General features: G+C 42.6%; 1 protein-coding gene across 2 annotated transcripts in view; it reads right to left on the minus strand.

The window, feature by feature from the left end:
• Positions 1–25,755, minus strand: part of LOC111874632 — a 627,779-nt gene that overhangs the window by 149,884 nt on the left and 452,140 nt on the right. The gene's annotated exons all lie outside the window — the stretch shown is intronic.

A 25,755-nucleotide genomic window follows, 5' to 3' on the forward strand; every position in this document is an offset into this window, starting at 1 on the left:
AATCCTATAATTTTCTTCAACCTGGTTCGGAACTTGGCAACCAATAAGTTGTGGTCAGAGTCAATATCTGCCCCAGGAAGCGTCTTCACATCCTTCACACTGTTTCTGAATCGATGTTTCACAAGGATGTAGTCCAGCTGATGCCTCCTCCAATCCCCAGATGCCTTCCATGTGTAAATTCTTCTCTTTGGCTTCTTGAACCAAGTGTTGGTGATAATCAGTCCATTTCGTTCACAAAAGTCAATAAGCATTTGACCCCTGTGATTCCGTCTTCCTAGTCCATGTGATTCAACATTATCCAGTAAAAACCCTCTACGCATCATTCTCCTATCCCATGCTTTCTACAAGCCCTGCCCATCTCATTTGGCTAGAAGCAGAATTTATGAAGCTCCTCGACGTGCAATTTTCTCGGGTCTCCTCTTATTTCATCCCTCTTAAATTAATCTAATACATACAAATGTAATATATATTTTTTGTTTCGTATTTTAATCTAACAGGGAACATCCCAAAACATTAAATTTACTCTGTACTTTTACCAGTATGTATGGTAGCAGTAATTATTTTCGTGGGGAATTCCACTGAAGTCAAGGACATTTCTTTAGGCCGGCTCGTGCCATCATCTCTTCGTTTATAACCACAACAGTACATATTAACTAACAAATCCCATTGAGCTGAGCCCTTCTGGAGAAGTCGTCAGTTTGTACAGCTACTCAACATTTCCCCAAAATTTTATGCAACCGAAAGGTTTATTACCGTGTTCACAAGAGTCCTCCACTGGTCCCTATCCAACCAATATCACCAAATTCTATTTATCTATGATCCATTCTAATATTATCCACCCATCTACGCCTTGGTTTTCCAAGAGCTCTCTTTTCTTCTGACTTTACCACCAATATCTCATATGCGTCCTTCTTCTCCCCATTCATGCTAGATGCCCCGTCCATCTCATCCTCGTTAATTTGATTATTCTAATTATACTTGGAGAAGAGTACAAGTTATGAAGCTAATCATTATGTATTTTTCTCCAACCTCCTGTCACTTCATCTCTCTTCAGTCCAAATATTTTCCTCAACCCCCTGATCTCAAACACCCTCAGTCTATGTTCCTCCCTTAATGTCAGAGACCATGTTTCACGCCCATACAGAACCACAGGTAAAATTATAGTTTTGTATATTCTAATTCTCATGGTTTTACAGCAGGCGAGAAGACAAAAGGTTCCGGACTGAATGGTAGCAAGCATTACCCGAGTTCAATCTCCTCTTAATTTTCTCCTCAATCAGGTTTTGACTTGTTATAGTCATTCCAAAATATCTGAACTGTGTCACGCTTCCATTACTCTTCAGATAAAGAAACTTCTCCTCATTCCTTGACGTAATATAACTAATCTCGAAATATATGAAATAATTGTTCTTATAACATCAATGTTACGGTTTCTGAATCATTGTATCATCTCTCTCTTTACGTTGGTGACAATTAATTTTAAAACAACTGAATAAGTGGTATCGTGACTGAAGGAAACTGGTATACATGGTTACCCACAAGTAATTACATCCAACATGGAATATCTGCAAATTGTATCGTGTTTCTGACAGAAACAGAAGCGGTACTCATGCACTGGTGGAATTCTGCCGCCGAAGTGTGTCAATGCTTGTCTGTTTCCAGTCAGTTTCAGATGTTATACACTGTCGAATTATAAACTGATTACAAATTGTGGAGAGCGAAGCATGTTAAATGAAGCAGTATATGTCTATTTAAAAGGTAACACCACAACGTTCAACTGGGGGTAGAGAGGGAATCCAGGAAACATTTCACACCAATCAGATCAAATTTCAAGCACGGAAATTATGCAAGAGCGTCAACTACGTCACAGACAGCTTAAGCGATATTTGCCCTCCCCGCCTTTTAAGATCACTTTATCAGCAACACACGTCATATAGAGCTGAATATGAAAGTGAATGAAGAATTTGGAAGGTGTGGTAGTAAACGGTCATAGCTTCATTTCTCAGATATTACCTACAGGCACTGAATGAATGAAGAAGTTAACAAGGTAAGGAGCCGATCACAGTAGCCGAGCGGTCTAAGGCAGTGTTGCTCGACCGACGAACTTACGGGGACAAGGTCTGCCAAAAGTTGAGAACCACTGCTCTACGGCATGAACTATTTTCGCTCGCTCGGAAGCCGGGATCGTGGGTTCGAATCCCAAACAAGGCATGGATGTTTGGTATGTGTATGTGTTTATTCTGTTTGTGTTGTCCTGTGTCCAGGTAGAGGCCTTACGACAGGCTGATCACTCGTCCAAAGAGTCCTACCGTCTGTAAAAATGATCATGAAACTAACAATCAAAGGCCAGGGCCCAAAGGAGCTGTAGAACCAGTGAAAAAAGGTATGTTTACCTGATTTAATTAATTAATTAAGAAATTAAGAACCACACCATGAAGACGCATGGGAAAGTGGAAGTATAGGTCCACTATTTTTGACCTCGGCACCAGATGGAGGTGAGAATTGGAGGCTTTTGTAAACACGGCAATTAATCTTCGAGTAATCTGTGGTTGCAGACGTAAATTTATGAACACATGACAGAAAATGCATCGCATATGAGACAGGGGTGTCATGCTCCACTTTGTAACGATAAGGAAACCTTAAAGAACGTGGAAATGAGAGGACATCGTTTGAGGTTCCCGTCAAGGATGTGATGTGTTGCGTACATCTTCGCCGCAGAAGGGTAAGCCAAGCCGGATGAGGAAATTGTACTTCTGCAGGGAAAGGAGGGAGGGAGTGAAGCATGGCAGGGACTGGCGAAATAAAAGAAAAACATCGGAACTAGTGGCTATTAAAATGGGCTGTTTTGTGTGGGCAGAGCTGCGCTTCAGAAACTGATGTAGCAAAGGAAGAAGCAAAGTGAGTAACTGAGGAAACGGTGGAACTTCTCTATTCCGGACTGACTTACAATGATAAACAAGAAGTTCTGCGAATAAATAATCGCCTGCCTTAGTTTCATACGACACTAACCGCACAGAAAACGACTCTCCCAACATTTTTATCTAGCTGCTGCCTAGCAACGATAGGTGGGATACACATACAGACACACAGACTGACGGGAGGGATTTATCAAGTGCGCCGCTAAGATGAGCTCAGGTGTCATGATATACATACAAGTTTCATAAAGACTGGATTAGCAATTCAAAAGATGACAGAAGCGAGAACCAGACACAAGGACACATGGACAGAAAGATGGATTCAGAAGCCTACTTTTATTTTTAAAGGCAAGTAAAGTATGCTAAAAATAATATAAATAAATAAAATAAATAAGAAAAGGAAAGATCGGCACCTTAAAAATTACAAATGTAAAATAATTAGTAATCTCTTGCAGTAAAAATGAATTCTTGTGCAACGTGAAATCGTGTGTTACTGAGCCTGCCTCTCTGGGTGATGAGCAGGGCCCGGATTTTGATGACATGTTATCTTTTTTTCCTTGTATCCTATGCGATGCTCTTAAATATATAAATCTCGGATATGAGCTGCTGGTTACAGAAATGTAAATTTTATAGGTAATTTTTTGTCATCTTTTGACATTTTTAGGTTTAATGTCATTTTTTTCATTTTGGGGGTAATTTTTTGGTAAATTTTTGGACTTCTAAGGGTATTTCTTATCATTTCTGGCCATTTTAGGGAATTTTCTTCATGTGTTTTCTGAAATGTGGATAACATGGAAGCGAAGAGTTCTTTCTTTTCTCCTTTAGGTCATTTTTCTGGATTTTTTCGGTCATTTTTTAAATATTTTCAGGTCATCAAAATCCGAACCCTGCATATTACATTTCTGGGTCATATTTTAGGTCATATTTCTGGATTTTTTCGGTCATTTTATAGGTCATATTTTAAATATTTTCAGGTCATCAAAATCCGGGCCCTGGTCATAGAGATGTAAGCCCGTTACAGTTTGCCTCGAGCCGCCGTGTAGTCGAACATCTGGGGGTTTCGGTCGTTGTATATGCATGAAATGTACATATAAATATTCTAATGAATCATTTTACTAAACTCGAATTTTTTATTCTAAATATATTAATCCGAAGAACTCGATAACCGAACATACCAGTGAGTTTATTACTTTGGAATATTGAGGATCCACTATTTAAGAAAATAATCATTAAAAACTAAAAGAGAAACAGGCTCCACTGGCTCCTCCCACCCCTCATTCTGTACCATTCTTTCGCTATTCTGAAGACATATGCACATATCCCTTCGAAACACCCGTACCTATGCACTTACACGGCGTCGCGTTCCAGAAAGCTGAAATGTTGATACTGAGCGGCGTGAGAGTCTCATATCTCACAAGATGCATATTGCGAAGCAAATATTTCGTAGCTACGTACGTTTTCAAGGAACCAGGGTAGCGTAATCGGTATAACGACTGGCTGCGGGCTGGACGGCGGAGAGGCCGGACTTCGAGTCCCGGTAGGGTCAAGAATTTTCTCAAGGTCGTTTAGACCACCAAACCTCCTATACAATGGGTACCGGGAGATCTTTCCCCTGGGGTAAAGCGGCCGGGGCGTAAAACTGACCACTCACCTTCAGTGCCGAGGTGAAGAAAACTTGGGTCTATACAGCCACTACCCCATATGCCTTCATGGGGTAGTGCTTAATTCGTTGGGCACAGGGACAACTTTACCTTACCAACTTTTAAATGCGTTTTCAGTAAAATATAATTTTCTTTTAAGAAAAAATAAATTATGAACAGTGTACAGAGCCCTAACCCTTCAAGTTAAGGGTGAGATATGGGTTGAGAATTAATTCACGTAGAAATTACACTCTAAACGTCAAGAGGATAAAGATGGACGGATGTAAACCTCACGCGGGGAGTCCGATAAAAAGAGGATACATTCTACCGCTCACAGCGGACAAAAGCCAAGAGCTCAACCAGGACGTTTATGACGAAGTGGCCAGCGTGGGCAAGTGTCAGCAGGATAATATGTAAATCGAGCAATGAATTCACAGACACTTCAGAGGTATAAACACTTCGTAATAACAGATCCGTCATAAAGGGAAATCTAAAAGTAAAACACTGAATTAGGGATTAACTCTGACACGTCTGATAATACTGGAGATTAAGTGATGTAAATAGTTCAACGTAAATATACCTACGTAAACAAAACATTTAACCCTTTAAAACACACATTCTGTCACTATAAAACCATATATTTGACCCTCAGATTGTATTCATGCTTTGCTTTTCATAAAGCTCTCAGAATAAACGTCGATGTTACTAGATGTGTCATAAAAGCAACAGTATATGAATACATGAAATAAAAAAATAAATATTTACGTTATATTTTCCTGGTGTCCTGATAATTTAAATAATGAAATAGTCCTAATGACCTAATCAACTATTGATTTAACGCAACTTTTACCTTAATTTACCTTTAACGCAGAATAACGACCTTTTAAGAGTAATTTCATGTAAGGCTGTAGAACTACTTCATTGAATTAGGAAATAAATACGACACGGCTAAAAACACATGATTTAATATTTAATACACGACTGAAATGCATAAATACATGCAACACTGAATCAGGAAATAGTAAAATACACTACCCCTCCTCTCGAGGCTTCAGCATTTTGCACTGCACTCACATTTCCACGAGACAGTCTGCAAACAATGATTCAGGGAAGCTGCAACTTACCAGATGTGTGCGAAGTGTAAGCCAGCCCATTGTGCACCAAACGCGAGCAAGTTTTGTGGCGAACAAAAAGTTCAGGATGCTCGAAACGGCGAGATTCTTAGCCTTATTTTTCTTGCTTTCTGTGTGCTTCTTTCAGACCACTATTAGACTCTTTTGGGGGCACGAAAGATCTGGTGCGCAACCTCATACGTCCGGCCCGAGAGAGAGAGAAAAAATCAGATGAGAACACACTTGCTTCTGAGCTGGTCTCGCGTCATCCTATGCAGACGGCAGGGCGGATGGCATAGCGGAGCATGCACTACTGAGCTATATTATCGATGTGCAGGCGCGCTACAACCCTCAGCGCATGACCTGCCGAATTATACTATCAAGGTCGAAAACATGAAACTCTTTTTAAGCACCATCAAAATATACAAGTAGGATGACGCCCATTAACTTGCTAATCCCCATCCATCCGCAAGTAACAGCAACAAAAGTACGGGACCAATTTATGATAAATAACGTATCAAGCCTTGCTCAAACACTAGGATCGTGGGTTCTAATCCCACTCAAGGCATGGATGTCTGCAGTTATACTGTGCGTTGTCCTGTTTATTATTATCCTTAGTGGGGTGAGACTGAGTCCAATTGGTACTGCGGTCACTATTGGCCTATTGACTGTGGCGCAATAGGCGGAATGTGGATTGGCAGGGGAAATCGAAGTACTCGGAGAAAACCTACCCAAGCGCCACTTTGTCCACCACAAATCCCATATGACCAGACCAGGGCTCGAACCGGGGCCGCCGCCGTGGGAAGTCAGCCTGAGCTATGGCGCGGTCTGTTGTCAAGTGTAGGTAGTAGCCTTGCGACAGGGCTGATCCCCCGTACAAGGTTTCTTGACAAATGTCTATAAGGTTCACAATTTCATAATTAATTCTGAAGGACCACAGGACAGAGAACATAATCAGTCAATGAAGAAGCAGAAGAAGATGTGTGAGAGGTAAAGAGGTCCCTGTGTTTAATTAATCACTACGCAGTTAAGACGTATAGGGCACGGTACCTGACGGAGGTACATTGTGAGTTTAATTCCCATGCCTCTTTGCTTCTGGCGAAACAGCCCCCGGTACCAATCGGATAGGCCTCAGAGCCGGTCCTGACGCTGCAGAATATCGGACCCCTACTCCTCAGTCGACAAGCCGGTAGCCTAGTCACTATACCGACTCAGATGTGGAGGGACGGCGTGTAGTTAACTGCCTCACGATACGGCCCAATGGTGGGCTTGTGTGAATACAACAATTAAGTTTCGGGTCCCCAAAGGCAAGAATTTTCTAGGTGGGCTGAGTAGAAAGTTTCCGAAAGACCGCAAAGTTCATTGAAATGTAAAACATATCTTTTATCGGAACTACCTTGGTCATTTTGAGCGAACTGACGAAACTATTGGATGGACGTTGCGAAAGGTGATGGTGTTCCAGTGGCCGCCTCTGTGGTCTAGTGGTCAGAGTTCCTGGCTACAGATCCAGAGGTCTGGGTACGATTCCCGGCGCTACCAGATTTTCTGAGAAGTTGTGGGTCTGGAACGGGGTCCATTCAGCCTCGTGAGGATAAACGAGGAGCTATTTCAAGGAAATAGCGGCTCCGGTTTAGAAAACCGAGATTAACGGCCGTGGGGATTCGTTGCGTTCACCACGCAACACTCTCTATCCACGAAAGTCGGCACTAACTTCGCCGACAAGCGGAGGTCGCTCGGTCGGTGTAGGTCGCTTGCGGACTAAAACCACGGAGTTTGTTTTCTGTGTAATGATGTTCAAGTGCAGCCACGAAAACAGTTATATTTTATTCGTGCCTCGTGGAACAACAATTTTATAAATGAAATCTGAAAAGTAAACGCCTGTTTTGCGTACAGAGTGTAACTGAAAGATGCAGAAAAACTTTGCGCACGAGATCCACGTACCACAACAAAAAACTGTCCATATCAACATGTGTCCAGAAATATTAACTTGTGAGTTATAGCTGAAAGTATGCTGTGTAGACACGAGCAGCATTTCAGCGTTAATGTGTGGACAGGGTTTGTTGGTGATTGTTAGTGACGCTGATCATTCTGAGCCCTTATTTATTTTGATGATTATAGATGACCATGAAATTTATTTTAATTAATTCTCGGTAATTTAAATTTCAAAAGACTTATGTTTCGATATTACTGGAAATGTATCGTGATCTGTAATATCGTATTTCATTGTCTGGGATTTGCAATACGGTGTTTACGTTGAAAATTTCTAGATTCTGGCAGAAACAAGAAGTCCGGAGTTATTACATTTACGATCAGTCATAAATTCAGCTCGGGTACAGGGAACCGGACGCGCCTAAAAGGACAGGTCAGAGCTTGTTACAATTGCCTGTGAATGAGGGCCAGTATGATTGGGTTGCCTCGTTCAAGCTTCCTTACGGAAGATGGCTTGAAATGTATATGTCAACACCATCTTTCGAATTCCCGGCGTGGGGTGTGCAACCCATTCCACAAAAGGGAGACTTTCACAATAATTCCGAACTGAACGGACGTGACCCTTGCACGCTCCGAGACATAGCTTGCCGATAGTAACGCTGTAACATAAAGCTAAGAATATATTAATTTAACAGTGTGGTGAATTAGCAGGTGAATAAACGTCAATTGGCTCAACTCTCAGAAAAACGCTTTCTTCGGCATCGCTACCCTGAGACTCATGCAAACCGACCCAGCTAGTTTCCCGTACCTATACCGATCTTCCTTAGTTTGATCTGTGAGGACAACTTCCAGTAGCCATCATACACTGTCCTAAGGTAGAAACAGGTGTAGCAGGGATAGCACCATTCCGACTGCGCCGATACAAGCAAAGGCGGGTTGGAAAAGAGCGGTGTTAATAGTTAGGCCCACATGTGTTGCCACATCGGCTTACAGACAAACACTACACAGATATCCTCTCACATGATTTGTCAAAGCTACTGGAAGCTGCACCACTAATACTAGGAGCATGAATGCGGTACGTTCATGCTCTACAGCTCTGTAAGTTGTGCGGGAGACCGCGCTGGCTTCCCACCGTGGCGGCCCGGGTTCGATCCCGGGTCTGGTCAGGTGGGATTTGTGGTGGACAAAGTGGCGCTGGGGCAGGATTTCTCCGAGTACTTCGGTTTCCCCTGCCAATCTTCATTCCACCAATTGCTCCACAATCACCCTCACCTATCATCTGGGTCTGGTAAAATAGGCCAGAAGTGGAGTCCCACTCCACTAGCAATAAACAAAAGTTGTGCGGGAACTTCGGGGTCAGTGGTTGGTACTTCTGCTTCCCATCTGAGAGGTTTCCGGTTTCAAACCTTGGCCCGGGGACAAAGTATCCTGATCGAGAATTTTGTTATGGTTTCCTTCAGTCTGCATAGGCACACGTTGAGAAAGTACTTTTAATTAGGTCATGACCGTTTCCTTCCACATCCATTCTCATACATTAATCATCTTATTAAATCACAAATAACAAACTTCATGCCATTTACTGTAAGCACAACCGCTGTTATCTTCTGAATACTTCCTGATAAGGAACTGTGATTAATTAACGCTACTTATGCTCTGAGGAGCAAGAAATTTCATTTCTCCGCTTCCATGGCAACTCGAGCTGCAATCACGTGATTCACACATCACGTGTACCTTGTGGCATTACTTAACTCCCTTGAATCTGGAATTTGGAATCTTCTTCCGACATGAAATTACCAAGAATAGTATTGGACTCTTGCAGATTTGTGACTACAAGTAATTACGACAATTCCATTAATTCACACACTTTGAAATTCACTACGGCACACATGTAAGTCTTCTCAGCCTATGTCTTCACTGCCCTTGCTTGGTAGCGGCTTCCAATAGCGCACGTTACTCTTCCTCTGGTTTCCCGAACTGTTCCCGGCCTCAGCTACCAGCTTCTAACAGTAACTGTACTGCAGAAGTCCTCTAACTCAATAACTCACCAACAAACTCTTCACTAACTCCGCTAACCACTTCACTTGTCCTACTTTTAACATCTCGGCACAGGCCGTGCAGAAAACACGGCTCCTCTGTTACAGTGCAATTGTTTTCGTAGAAATGTTGGGTTCGTGTCTGTTGGCGGAGCCGTTACCTAGTAACGGCTGATGTATAGTCGTTTTTTTGCTATTATTGCCTAGAAACGGGTCTACATTCCACAATATCAAATTATCATGATTTATGTGTGTGACTATAGACGTGGTTTGGATTGACTCTACTCTGAACTACAAGTAATTACAGCGCTATTGCTGACCTCCACACTTCAGAGTTCACTAAAGAACCCGCTAAGCCTTTTCGAGTCTGCTGCTGTCTTTAACAGTCGTTCCCTGGCAAGGGATTCTAAGAGTGGAGATTCTTCAGCTTCCCGCGCTAAGGGCCTCTTGTCACACCGGCCCGTGCAGAACCCTTGTGAACTGTCAACTTTTCTTAGCGCCCCTTGCCGAGCTCAACTGCACTGCCAATCCTCAAAGTCAAAGTCACATTCCGACTGACGCTCAGGCAGTCATTTTGACAGTTACGGTCTTATTTTTGTGCGACGACCTCTCTGACGAGAGGACGGATCTGTCTTTTATATATGTTGCTGGCCCTGGCCAGCGCGGTCTTTCTCGGGTCCGAATCCCTTTGTACTCGTGATCATATTTTGCTGTCTCAGATTTGAGACTTCCCTTTTCGTCACCTCATAAAACTCGCAGGGTGACGGTGGAGGTATTTGACCCCGCCTCCACGTGGATTCATTTTCCTTTTATTCTGAGATCCTCGTTATATAGCCTCGGGGCGGACTCAACAGAAAACACAGTGTCCTAATAGTCCCTCCAGTGGTGGTTGCGTATTCGTTGTGGCGGGAACGTGCTTACCGAGCCCTTGCCTAGCAATTGACGTCCACTCTGGCTCCACTATTACGGCTTTCATGCGTCATGTCACAATAATCAGTGGGCACTCTTTCCCCCGGGATAAAACGTCTACGCCATTAAGCCAACCACACACTACCACCACGACATATCGAAGATATCCTAAGCAAACAACGGACACGAAGCAAGCACCCAAATAGTTCTCCTCTGGGAGAAAGTTTGTTTCTGCTTATCCCCAGTTCAGCAAAAAAGCGAGCTTAGAGACTAGACTTCATTGCGAGCTTAAGCTCTTTCCCTGAAATTTCTGGAGACCGGATGAAGGATGCGGCCAAAGTTTGCCCTGTACAATGTACGGATTACACTGGATTTCTGGGGCGAGAATCAGACGTTCCATGCTTTTCTGTCCCACAGACAGGAGTTCTACAAACATTCAGTTATATGGAAGTGAAAACACAACCAACTCGAGCTGTAGCTCGCTACAGCATTCAAAGAATTGGGATCTCCTCAGTTGCAACGTTGTGTATATCGGTCGAATTCCACCGAGGTTTCGAAGCAACGTTTTGGCTCCACATTCAGTGTCGAAAAGTAACTTAAGTAACAAACCATTAACACGGAGTTGGTCCACAGAACTGACCTAGGTTAACTTCCACCGGACTGCACGGTGTTACAGCCAAGTAGAGCTTACACTTCACGGACACCGCTTTGAGAACCCAGAATGCGAAAAAAAAACAAAAAAACATTTGGGTTGCATTAAAAGAGCACTAAAACTATCGTAGCACATAATTAAAAAGAAACCCATTGCAGATGATACTGTCATGTGTTGGGGTGACGAGTTTTGGATTGCATGACTGGATTTATTGACACTCTATACATTCACAGCTCGGGACTACACGCAGTACAGAGCTATCTCTGATATACACACTGTACAGTTCAACGTTACACGCGCATTAGGATTCTCAGTCTTCACTAGTCGTATCCTCGCAACGGATTTATAACCGTCTCACTGTGACTTGAAATCACACATAAAATTTTCTTTCATAGCCTAACTCATTTCTTACCATTATTCTGTAATTGCCAGTTCCGAAGACTCGACTCGACTAAATTCCATTCCTCTGCTCCCAAGCTCATATCCGGCAGGCTGGGGTCCCGAAACTCAGCTCTTCACTCCATTTTATGTAAAAGTCAAAGTCACACTGCGACTGACGGTGAGTCAGTCTTGGTGTCGAGCCCAGTCTGGGTCTTATGAGCAGATATATATTACTGTTTGATAATTTCGGTCTTGTTTATGTGAGGCGCCCTCTCTGGCGAGAGGACGGGTCTGTCTTTTGTCAGAGTCATTGTCTGCAGTAGTAAGTCATTTGCCTTAATGTAAAAGATATTTATATTTCACATGTTAAACTTGTTAATAAACGTATATAAAATATATACAGAGCCTCTGTCGGTCCAGGCTCAGTGCAGCAGATTATACCCTATTTCTAGTAGCTTCCGTTACAACGGCAGTCTAGTCACTTGAACGGTCGTATGATTGACTGCCGCCAAGTTTAAGCCTCTTATACTTTCTATCTAGGGATATACCTTTTTTTGCCTTTTACCTCACAGGAAAAACGTCAGTGTTCCGCTACAAAACGCAAATGGTTAACTCTGCTTAGGGTGAGAGTCTCAGCTTACTGTGAGAATGAAATGGAACACACAAACACACTGTGTGGGCAGAATGCATAGTCCTCATATGTAAAATTAGGTGGGTTTTAAACCGCTAATCGCTTTGGTTCTATGAGTAACTAAACCATGCCGGATATTGGGCGCTTACGGATGTATAGCATGCAGAACGAAGACTTATATTTCTGGGACACAACGCCGTGTAGTCCGTGATATGTAACCGACATATTGCCTTCATCCTCAGTTTGCAAGAGTAGCCAAGGAAGAAACCAGCATGAAGTATACACAAAGCAGAGCCCAAGGAGGATTTCGCTCTAATAACAGATTCCTTCTTCCTGGTTGTTTGCACTACTTACTCTTCGATTCTGATGATAATGTCCTTATGATATGTTGGTAGAACTTTATCAGACTATACGGTGTCACATCCCAGATATTCTTCGTTCCTTACGGTGTACAGAACCCTATCCTAAGCCAGTTTAATCACACACTTCTCTTGCATCCATTTTAATATAATCTACTAACAAATGTTGACGTGTCGTTTTATATCTGTATTATAATAACTGTTACAACCGACGTGCAGTAAACAAGCGCAATGTTCTTGGAAATGCTAGTATNGAACACATGTGAAAGGGATACAAGAACAGTTACGTATCTCTTAGGAATAATTACTAAAATTATTGTGAGAGGGGCACATTTAACATGTTTAACTCAAAACTACGAATTTATTATTCACAGCACTTTCTCCATGATCATAAACATCAAACGAGAGATTACATGTCAGGTTTATATGGCAGTAAAAGGTAAAGCTTTCCCTGTAACAGGCCGAGAAGGCCCATAGGGATGTGAGACGTCAAGGCTCCCACATTTTTTAGACAATCGGCTCACAGATGGCGATGAGGTTGGTCAGCTTTACGCACCGGCCGCCCTTTACCCCCCCCCTCCCCTCGAAGATGCCTGGTACTCATTTCTGTTAGACCCCAGGGACATAATGAGGCTGGAAGGATTGCGTCTAATGAAAAATCCAATGACCTCATCGGGAATCAAATCCGCCACCTTCCGGCTTGTAGCATAGTGCCTCAACCAACTACGCTACTCCGTATCCCTGAATAGTTTCTGCGTGGTACTGAAAAATGAAGCAAACTGATATGCTCAGTATTAAATGTAGGGATACCCAAAAGTGACAGGCAGAATTTTTAAATTAACGCTATAAACGCAAGCAAGATAACACAGCCACTTAGTTTCGTGTAAATTAAACGCATTAGTAGAGAACCCAAAGTTAATTCAACAGCAAAACTTTCACAATTCGCATCTCTATCAACTTCTTCCACAAATAACCTTACATTTATGACAGCTCATGAGAAACCCTCTTAAATCACGATTTCACTGGATTCGCAACTTAAATATTTCTGTAAATACAACTGATAGAATAAGCATAGAAATAAAGATACAGAAGTACGTATTTTGGGCACTGCAAAACAGGCTGAAATAATGTCGATTCTAAAGGGTTCTGACGATTGTGGATGACACACAGAATTAGTGGGTTTTTGGACTTTTTTCCATCGTCCGGAATTCTAGGTAATAGGGGACACTAGGTAATAGACGTTAGAAAGGAAACTCTTTCTAAAGGACTCACCTGAGTAGGTGTCTTCTGTAACCGCTCACTTCTTTGGGCCCTTTACGTTGGGCGCCATGCAGTTGCCGTCCTCCCTTTACCCTACGTTTTTGCTCTACTTATCACCGTACTCCCTCTTCTCGTGGATGTCGAGAAGTTAGGTGGGGAGGGAGGAGAATTGTGATTGTTGGAGCTGGTACGCGAGAGCAGGTAAAGACGGGAGTATCTGGGTTCTGTTCAGTAATTTGTAGAGTTGAGTTCCTATCCCGGGTCTTATACGGGTCTGGCTCGGGCAGGGCAGGAAGAACCTTTCACTACAACCACACACCTCTTTAGACCGTTGCACTTAGTGGTCATTTAATTCCCTCCAGCTTACGGAATACAACTGAATTTATTAGTACACTTAATTTGAACTTTTCTTATAATACTTTACGGAAGGGCCGTAGTTGTAAATTTTGTGTCCGACTTTGCCGAAAGTTGTATCAAGGCTCCTCGAGGTGGAATGCACTCTCTCCGAATCCTGAGGTCCACGAACCCCAGACTCCAAGAGAAATCCACTCCTCCACTTCTGCCATTGGTTAAGTTTTCAAAATAGGAGGTTCCCTAAATTTTGAATTCCCAATCATGTTGCTTTGCTATGTGATTCTGGCAGATGCTGATCTGACGCTAAGGTTGACAGCCCCTTGATGCATTACGATCAGGGTATGAGGCTCCGGCCGTCCCACGTCTAAGTTATAGCTGTCCCAAGCTGTCAGCTCTCAAATTCCCAAAAGACTTTCCGACTTTGCTGAAACTGCCAGAATTCCAGGAAATTACCAGATGTTACTTCCTGTACACATAGCAAAACTTGAACTATGTTCCTTCCGCGTGTAAGAGCTGGCTATCTGCCGGATCTCTTCGTTTGTAATAATGTAATCTTAACTTAATACAGATTTAATTAACACACAACAGTCCTCCAATCAGAATGAACGGTTACACTTCCACCCACTCACCTGAGGACGGAAACAGATCCAGTTTCCGAAACGTCGTGTCCTCTCTTACCTAGATTGTCTTCAATTACCTAGAATTCCAGACGATGGAAAAAAGTCCAAAAACCCAGTAATTCTGTATGAAATAATGCCGTTTATTGCTGCTATCTTCTGGTCCTATCGTAACTCAGATAAGTATTGCATTTAGTTTCTATGGATAAGATGTAACGACAAACACTGTCCTGCCTATAGTCTGGAACATTTCCTTTGGCCAGTCCAAATCATCTCAACCATCCATTTTTATTCTCCGATCTCAGACTCTAGTGTCCGGAAGCTTAAGAGCTTCATTCCTAGTGTAATGTAATAACAAAATGAAGTTGGCCGACTGAAAGAAATATCCCAACTATACGTATTTGCATTGTAACAAGCCGCCTGAAAGCCAGAATACTGCATTGCTAGGAAACTGCTCGGTGAACAAATTCCCGCGGAAGCGAATGCACGCAACAATACAAGGCCGGTGTTTTCTGTGGACCGCACCGCCCGTGTTGCTAAGCAACGATGCGGCAAACACATCTCTGCAGCTGTGGATCAACACGCAACAATAGAGGAAGGAGTGTTTTCTGTTGGGGCCGCCCTGGGATTTGAAGCAGCTACAATTATAACTGAATTGAGTTCCGGAGTTCTCCAAGAGAACAGTTAGCCGGGAGTTGAGCTCTGCAAAGATAATTCAGATGACAACGAGACAGTTGGCAGTTGCAGCAGAGAACCGAGGAAGTCCCTTGAGATGATAGTCGAAAATGATTGAGATGAAATGGCAACAAAGGAACTGGGCTGTGTAAAGGAGACTTCATAGTGTGCTGCAGTTAGAATGAGACTGTAATGAATCCATTGCCAGGATACGACTATTGAAGACTAAGGACACTAGTGTGTGTAGCAGTGAACCATAAATTGTGGAAATAGCGATAGCTTTTTCATATAGTTACCTGTGTACAAGGTGTCAATAAATCCGATAATCCAATCCCAAACCCGTCTATAAGTCACGCACACCCCCTACGTGTACAAATTTGTGCTGATGTCCTCGTCCCCGTGAACACTTCCTGGTAGTGATGAAATTACCTTTCTGCCTAAAGAGCATATTAGGAAACCGCATAAGTGACACAAAGCCACAGCTCCAGGAATTATCATCCCCGAACACAGATAGAGGCGAGTGTTTAGTTTAATGTTACAACCCCTTTACTTCCGGACAGAAAGCTCCTAGTGTAAGAACTGTCATTTCCTGAATGAATATTCCCAATTTTATCATGAATTTAATATCTATACTGTTATCACCTATAAGCAATAAAAGTTTCAATACAAATTTTATCTCATCAGTTATTAATATAGAAATATCGAAATATTCTGAACTCACTGCATATATACGCTTGTATATGGACCAAGGGATTTTATATATTAAAATACCAGAACATAAACACCATTTTCCTTATACAGAATGTTCAAAAGTGTTACAGACTTTAACGGGTGTCTATCTCTTCTTGTTGCTCCTATTTGGAGTATAGGACATCCGTGAAAAATTTAGTTTCACTTCAGTTTCTTAATCTTAGACAGTCGGCAGGACTCCTACGGGCCTCTATGGCCTGTTACAAGGATAGATTTACCTTTTTATGGTACTCGTATGTGCCTCATAATGGAAGTAAATTTTACACAGGAACTCAATGTCCTTTTTCAGGCGAATTTCACGATTGGCTCACATTCTGAAGGATCGAGATCATTTTATGTGAATTGGGGAGAGCAGACCTGCTTCTTTGTATCAACAAGTGGTTTACATATGCACCTGAATGCGGGGCTAAGTTTGAGACGCTTCATCAAGACCAAATAACCATGTTCATGCCCACTGACTTCAATGCTGTTTTATTCAAGGCTGTTTGAAATATTCAAGTGTCTTTATTATTGATTGCCTCGTTCAATGTCGGTCAAGACAGGCAACGGTAACAGATCGATATAAGTAGGAACTACGAGTATATCAGAGAGCCACACTCAGAGTACAAAGGATAATTAAGCGATATTGACTTCGCAAATGCGTGGCTAGGTTTGTAGCATAAATTTGTACCTCCTTTTCTATCCTAGATCTACGCAGGTGTGTGCTTTATCATAATTTTCATTGCGTATTTTATTGTTAACTCCCGCCGAATTAGCCACGTCTCAGGTGATTAAATAGTTGTAGTGAAGATGAGAGGGACTGTCCAGTGATTGAGGTTAGCTCTTCCTAATGGACCCAACGGAGTAAGTGTCTTCCACCCTAATCTGAGGACGGAAACAGATCCAGTTTCCGAAATATTGTGTTCTTTGGTTTCTAGAATAACGGACAATAGGAAAAGTGAAAAAAAGGTGCCCCTAGACGTAGGATTCATACATTTTCCAGACTGTCACTGTCACTGCATTGCTTGTCAAGTATTCTTCCGCGAAGGAAAATGTTTCTGTTGCAGGAAGGGAAGCCAACTGGCATGTACAGTAGCAATGTCTGTTGATGTGTTCAGAGGAAGACTAGAAATAAAACTTCAGCTCTGAAGGAGTTTTAAGGGACAGTTCTACTTCTGTCATTGGTTTAAGGACATAAACGTTTCAAACAGTGCTCCACCGTTCGGAAATGAAGTCATTCTATCAGAAGCCCTGGGTCTTATCACAGAGAAACGTGGGTAGTGGAAATAGATCTATCTATGCTGTCGTATGAAGAGGAACTATAAATAAACTGTCAACGACGTGAATAAAGAAAACCTACTACAACACGTCTTGCTATTTAAGATCCGGTTTCTTCGTCCAAATATAGTTAAGTCCACAGTAGACTACATAACACATGTTGTGTACATGTGAAGCCTTGTAAAGATCCACTGTACCAAGAAGAGGACAAACGTCACTATATGACGTAAGATAGCAGCCATTGTGCAGAATGGCGCATAAGATAACTGGCCATCTAACCAGGGTTAGGGCCACACCATAGTTCAAGCGGTTAGTCGCTGGCTTCCCATCGCGGCGGCCTGGGTTCGATCTTGGGTCTGGTCAAGTGGGATTTGTGGTGAAGAAAGTGGGGCTGGGGCGGGTTTTCTCCGAGTACTTCGGTTTCCCTTGCCAATCTTCATTCCACCAATTGCTCCACAATCACCCTCACCTATCATCTGGGGCTGGTAAACTAGGCCAGAAGTGGCCGCAGTACAAGGGACTTAGTCCCACCCCACTAGCAATAAAAAAAAAAGGTTAATTTGTGGCTACAATGTCCGTCATTGAGTTCACTAATACATTCGTTCGATCAGATCACAATGGCCGCGCGGTCTAAGGCATCAACTGTCTTCGCTCGCTCGAATGTTGGGATCGTGGGTTCGAATCCCACTCGAGGTATGAATGGCTGTGTATGGACAGAAGCTTTGCTACGGGCTGAGTCCTGCCGACTGTGTACAGGATCAAGAAACTGAAAAAAAGCGGACAAGGCCCAACAAAGGGCTGTAGAGCCATAGATACTTGTCTGTATTTTATTTAATGACACTTTCATTAACTCATGATTATACAGCAATGAATGATTTGAAAACGTTGTGGAAGGAAGTGGTAGGGGCCTAATTAAATGCACTGTCCCAGGATTTGTCTAGAGGGAACTGGGTAAACCCCAATTATTTCAGTAGAAATAGTCGATTCCCTGGATAAGACTCGAACCAAGTACCTTCCGAACACAACTCAGATATCAATTGAACCAGACTGCCCGGTGTCTGTAACAGAATGAACATACAGCGAAATGTGGTTACAGCTTCATTTCTGGGGCAACCGGTATATAATTGAGGTTTTAGCCTATAAAGCCAGAACATAAAGTCGCTGTTAGTTTAGTATTTAAGTGACGTTGGTACCACTGAGATATATGACGAATATAAACAATTGTCATGTGTCTGAGGTTCCGTGGCAAATAATAGCGGATTTTGGATTGGATAATTGGATTTATTACCCCCTTCTTTTACAATCACTCTTAATCGCAATCACAGTAACTCACAATCAGTTTTCAGCCGAACCCTTCTTCCTTGACTGCCGACGATTCACCCCATTCTCATTCTCATTCAACGACTTACTTCTGATTTAAGACTGGAATCGAACCCGCGACCTTCCGAATTATAGTACAGTGCATCAACCGACTACGTTGACTGCGTTTACATTACTTTAAATACGAACTTTCAGAATGAGTTTTAATCTAAGTCGCATTTAAACTGCAGCTCATGTCCTTACGTCAACCCAGTTTCTCGAAAATTGATGCTAATGGACACAGTACATCCCAGTGCTCAGGTTGCGACGTGTTGAATTTTGGAAGTAGTTCCTTACGTGTAACAGGGACCAGCTAGAAATCAGTACTTATAAAGCTGCATCTGAGATGAGCATCACTCATGGAAACATTCCTTTCATAGTTGCAGCGGTAACGTATTTATGAAGCCGTTGCCTAGCAACAATAGGAGCGATACACATAGACTGATGGAAGTGATTTATGATGTACGCTGTTGTGATGGGGTCAGGTGCCATGATATACATGTCAATTTTATAAAGATTCGTTTAGACACCAAAAAGTTGATAGGGAGGAATCACAAACACACTAGACACAGACAGCATGGCGATCTCATAAGCCTACATTTTCATTAGTTTTTTTTTCAAAATACTTAAAGTAGGCTAAAAAGATGGCCCAGCACTGACTTACAAAACATTTTATTTTGATGGCATAATGAAATTTGCAGAACTTCGAAAAAAAAATAAAATACATATAATTAGTGAATACTTATTTTACAAAAATATGAAAAGTCGAGATATTATTCGGAGAATTTTATTTATTTTTTTCAAATCCCTAGAAATATCTGGCACTTCAGTTGTAAATCGAATAAGAAACGTTCAGTACGAGCGGTGTCTGCACTGACGGTCATATTGTTCAGTTCCCTGTTCATATAACGCGAAAAGCGTAAAACGAATGTCATTCAGAATTCAAGAGCCTCATTAAATATGGAATTCCTGGACACGCATACAATTATAAGATCCTTAAGCACAGTGAGGTCTGACCCCACGAGATCGGATCGACAGTACAGATCTGTGTAGCTTACCACAACCTAAGGTTCAACTACCCGAACAAGTGCCCTTCTTGTAACAGGGAGACGTCGTCGTGTGTTAAGGGCTCTCTCAGTAGCTAGGCTATTTAATGTTGAATATTAGGATAAGTTATGAATTGAAAGTCTTTGGGTGGAAGTCATCGTGGTCTATACGAGGTACTACTCCGGTATTTACCCGAGCGGAATATGCAACAAACAAAACACAAACGAACTCTGTGGTTCTAGTCCGCAAGCGAACTATACCGACCGAGCGATCGCCGCTTGTCGGCGAAGTTAGTGCCAACTTTAACGGATAGAGGGTGTCGCGTGGTCTGCGCAACGATTCCCAACGGCCATTATTTTCGGTTTTCTAGACCGGATCCGTTATTTCCTTGAAATAGCTCCTTAATTATCTTCATAAGGCTGAGTGGACCTCGTTCCTGCTTAGAAAACCTGGTAGCGCCGGGAATCGAACCCGGGACCCCTGGATCTGAACAAACTGAGACTAGCTGTATCGAGGAGGACGGTTTCCCAAATGTGTCAGGAACCTTACTGCTGAAACAGACTGCTAGGTGTAATTGTAAGGAAACAACATGTTGAATATCCCGTTGTCACAAGGGTGACCATGTAGACTATGACCTTCTGAATCGTAGCGCCGTGTAGTTTGGTATACTCGTAAATCCACCGATGCTTCGGAGGAACATAACGCGTCGATCTTCATGGTCCAGGAGTTAGTCAAGCAAAAAACCATTGTATCAACATTTTTTTTTACTGACGCTGCATGTTTCGACAATTATACTTGGTCATCATCAGGTTTACAATGATATCAGCCTCAGTATGACCAAGTATAAGGGCCGCACCATAGCTCAAGCCGTTAGTCGTTGGCTTCGCATCGTGGCGGCTCGGGTTCGATCCCGGGTCTGGTCAAGTGAGATTTGTGGTGGACAAAGTGGCGCTGGGGCAGGTTTTCTCCGAGTACTTTGGTTTCCCCTGCCAATCTTCATTCCACCAATTGCTCCACAATCACCCTCACCTATCATTTGGGGCTGGTACAATAGGCCAGAAGTGGCCGCAGTACAAGGGACTTAGTCCCACCCCGCTAGCAATAAAAATGACCCAGTATAAGGGTCGAAACATATGGCGTCAATAGAAACAAATGTTGATATAGCAGTCTACTTTGTTTCTAAATAGAGAGTATTGTTATGTAGACTGCATACCTTTATACACCTCATTTATAACACGCCACAGGATGCATACTATTAAGAAAGCATGAAACAAACAAGAAATCACGTGACAGGAATACCTCTGAAGGTACAGGTGAAACGTTCCTCCTAAACGTCAATGGAATTCACCAGACTATACAAGGTTACAACCCAGAAGATCGCAAACGATTGTCAGAAGTTCTTGTGGTTTTGATATGTAATAAAGCATAGTTACGAGTCCTTATTTTCACTTCGCGCAGCCATAGCGTTCCGCGGAGCGCCGTTTGGGAGACACTGCAAGAGCTCAACAGAAGAAAACTAGCGCTCACTGCTCAATTTGGCGCAAGATGCCCTAACCTATCTCTCCCACACCCAACATCTAGTCCCATTTAGAATGCAGAGAGCTATAACTCCACTTCCCTATACATCTTCATGGTGTGGCACTCAAATACAGGTGTACACGTCAATGGAGTTCATTTTGTCATCAGCACAAACAGCGACTGTTTCTCTAAATATCATTTGGCTAATCTCTATAATGCCGGTTACGGCAGCCGAGCGGTCTAAGGCATGTACTGTCTTCACTCGCTTGGAAACCGGGATCGTGGGTTCGAATCCCACTCAGGGCATGGATGTTTAGTTTGTGCGTGTGAGTTTTTCTATGTTTGTGTACAGGTAGAGGCCTTGCGACGAGCTGATCACCCGGCCAAGGAGTCCTACAGAATGTGTAAAATCTAGGAAAACCGAAGTGAACGTAGAAGTTCATGGCACTGGGTACAGCCCACTGGGGCTGTAGTGCCAAGGGAAAAAATCTCTATAATAGAGACGAGATGTTCTCTCCTGGGATGCAAGAACACAGGTTCAGGTCATTATTTTAAAACAACGTTATTCTATAAAGGGTTAAATAACTCATGAAGAAGCATAGACCACTCATAAAATATATCCTTAATACGCCCGTTTATATTAAGTCTTTGATAATGAAAGGATATTTAGCTTAAATGAGCAAGTTGCTTCATTTTTTTCCTTGGCACTACAGCCCCAGTGGGCCTAGGCCTACCTCCATGAACTTCCTCGTTCACTTCGATTTTTCTAGATTTTACACATTCGGTAGGACTCCCTGGGCGGGTGATCAGCTCATCGCAAGGCCTCTACCTGTACACAAACACAGAAAAACGGACACACAAACTTCAGATCTATGCTCTGAGTGGGATTCGAACCCACGATCCCGGTTCCCAAGCGAGCGAAGACAGGGCATGCCTTAGACCGCTCGGCTACCGTGACCGGAGTCGCTTCATTTCACTAGAGGCAATATAAACCTACCTTTTTGAAACAAAAGTTCCTAAATTTTCAAAGCTCTTATTTGATTTGAAGTCCAGTTTCCCTTCCCGTATGACTTTCATTTCTCTGCCCAGTACTAAATTCTAACAGGAACTGCCATGAAGGGTCTCAGGTGCTCTCACAGCGGTGGTTGTAGAGAGCTCTATATTCTGAGATACAAACACATGTAGTTCGGCGAAACGGAACCGACGTTTCGGAGGAATACGTCACCTCCATCGTCAGGTTCGAAAAACAAACAAAATATGAAATCTGCACGAAAAATGCTCAAGCAGGACAACAGCTACCTGACCTGTTTTTTTTCAATGATGAGGTTCGGTATTAGCAGAATATCGTATCGTGTAGAGCCGTTACTATGCGACGACCGTCAGATAGGCGAATATACCAGGGCCGTTTCTAGACAACGATTCGGTAAACACGATCCCGCAGCAACGAAACGACGCGCAACAATAGAGGTACTGTTGGAAACGAGGTGTTTCTACGTGGTCCGTGCCGAGGAGATATCTTGAAGACATTTGGGGCGACAGAGCCAGTTCGGTAAGGGAGTCTGTGAACAGAGGTCCTGGGTGCGTGAAGCTGAAGAATCTCCACTGTTAGAAGTTGTTACCAGGGAACGGCTGGTGAAGACACAGCAGGCTGAAAAAGGCTTACCCGGTGCTTTGGTGATTTGTGAATTGTTGAGATTAGCCATGGTGCTGTAATTACTTGTACTTACAAGTCGTGTGTATAAGTGGTCAATAAATTCAATATCCAATCCAATCCCCATCTATAGTCACACACGTGACAGTAAGTCAGTTCCCTGGTTGGTTGGAAATAAGAGATAGAGATAAGAGATACACTGTTTGCATTAATATGAACATTCTTGTTGAGATTCGAAGTCGAAACATCAGGGCGGAAGATGACTCATTCTGTCCCCCTTTTGGTGTGAAGCAGGAAAGTCTCTGTCATGTTAAATTGAGGCTGAATCCAATTATCTCAGAGATAACAGGGAGAGTAACTACAAATAAACAGGCCCATGAACCTGTAATGAAATGTACAAGCACAAGAAGTGTCTGTGACAAGCAGCCCCCACAAGATACCAGTATGGATGTTCAGTCGCAGCTGTTACAAGAAATGGAAATGCTACAACTGACCTTACTTCCACTTCAGAGCAACGGATAATTAATTACAGCAGTTTGCATGTACGTATTACATTACTTGTTGAAGAAACCATCGAGATTTTCACGCCTGTTAAACAGTTCGACTGTGTTCCCTTGGAGTTTACAGATAAATTACTTCAGGTGCGATTTCTCTCCCGGATGTACGTATCTGGTTTCTCGCCTTTGTAGAATATCTCCGACAGAAGAAACTCTGCCTCTCAAGGATCGTGGGTTGAATCCCAATAACGTGACGTCACTCCGTTTTTCGGGGGAGTGTACAGATTTCCCTCAAAGTAAATGCAGAGCTTTAGGGCGCATATGATCTGAACGCTTCTGTCTACCCCGATCATGATCTCTTCGCTCTACAACACATGAAATTTGACTGGTTACATGATCAGTTAGGAGCCGAGATAGCGACTAGCTACGGGCTGGCCGACAGAGGGGTCGCAGTTCGAGTCCCGGTAGGTTAAAAGAATTTTCTCTTCTCCATGAGGTCCAGACCGGTTCTGGGGGTCAATAACCTCCTACCCTAGGGGTACCGGGGGGGGGGTCATTCCCCGGGGATAAATCGGCTGGGACGTGAACCTGACCACCCACCTCCAGCTAGTGCCGAGGTCAAGAAAATGTGGATCTATACATACACTCCCCCCATACATCTTCAAGGTATAGTGCTTAATTCGTTGAGAGCAGGGACAACTTTACATTTTCACCGTTATAACGAGGGTTTAATGCACCTTCTCACTTGGCAATTCACTCCTCCACAGACATTAATCATCCTGTCATTTCTGCTATATAATCTCGACACCGACAGCGTCGTTAAACAACCAACTTAAAAGGTACCTTTATTAGGTTATGACCTCTTCGTCTTTTCCAGTACAGAGTTCACTAGTTATCGCATCATTCAACGCGTGCTGCTCCCGCCACAAGAGGCGCCAGAAACAGTAGTGTTTTGTCTTGGGCGGAGTAACGAACATGAACGAATTCAATTGGTTGAATGGAGCGTAGAGAGGTGAAGCAGGTCAGTCTGCTGCCTGGCTTAATGCAAAGCAATTCTCTTGGTAACTGCTCCCCTCATGCACTACCATAAATCACCACTTGTGGTACAAACTCTATAATCGTAGCAGCTGAGAGTGTCTTTATGTAAATTAAGATATAATAAGGCATTTCGGAAAGAAGCGACAGACAAGGAAAGTATTGCTATTTCTAGCGTTATAGCATGTTTCCTTACAAAAGTGGGTAGTGTATTAACAATACAGATTAGTAAACTAAAATACAGTAAACCCTCGCTAATCTGACTACAGTTAATGCGGATTGAAATATAAAATATGTTGTTCACGGTGGAATAAAAGCTAAAGCTATCCTTGTGCTTAAATAATTAAGCATTACGCCATGAAAACGTATGGGGTAGTGGATATATAGATCCACATTTTCTTGACTTCGGCACTAGCTGGAGGTGAGTTGTATACTTTAAAAGGCACATGGAATTTAGGAAGGCAGAAGAGTCACGTGTCTGCTCAGACGAAACTTGACAGTTTCTTCAAATAAGCGTTATTACTTTCAAGAAACTAGTAAAACTTCTGAGTCTTCTGTCGATGAATAAATATATTGTCTTTTTATATTTTTTAAATAAGGGCTCTACAGTAATATTTTTTATTTATTTTTATCAGCACTGTTTATACCATTAAATTTTACATTTACTTACGTTCTAAGTTTGTTTTTGTCTTTTACAGCCATCTTTTGCTTCATTAATTCGGATTATACTGTTACGTGTAGAGTTAATACGCAGCATGAGAATGACGGGTTCTAGTCCGGACGACTGGATTCATTACCACTTTGATTACAATCTCTCTTAATTACATTTACTACAGCGCTATCGCTGATTTACAATTTATAAATCACCGTTGCACACGCACTAGGATTCCCAGTCTTCACCAGTCGTCTCCTAGCAACCGATCTCAACACAGAAATTATCACTTCAAATTCAAATCACTATGAAGTCTTCCTGTCTTCTTCGACGAACTTTCCGTGGCTATCTTCTACGGAGAACTCAGAACTCTGTCATTTAAAACTCATAATTCAGAACACAGAACTAAACTGAATGCCGTTTGTTTTTAAGATTAACTCCTTTGCACCGACCCCACAGAAAGAAACAGCCTCTGTTTTTAAAACGTGTTTACCAAACCACTGCATAGCAACGGTCGCGGCG

The sequence above is a fragment of the Cryptotermes secundus genome, unplaced genomic scaffold (genome assembly GCF_002891405.2).
Source record: "Cryptotermes secundus unplaced genomic scaffold, Csec_1.0 scaffold20, whole genome shotgun sequence".
Classification (NCBI taxonomy): domain Eukaryota; kingdom Metazoa; phylum Arthropoda; class Insecta; order Blattodea; family Kalotermitidae; genus Cryptotermes; species Cryptotermes secundus.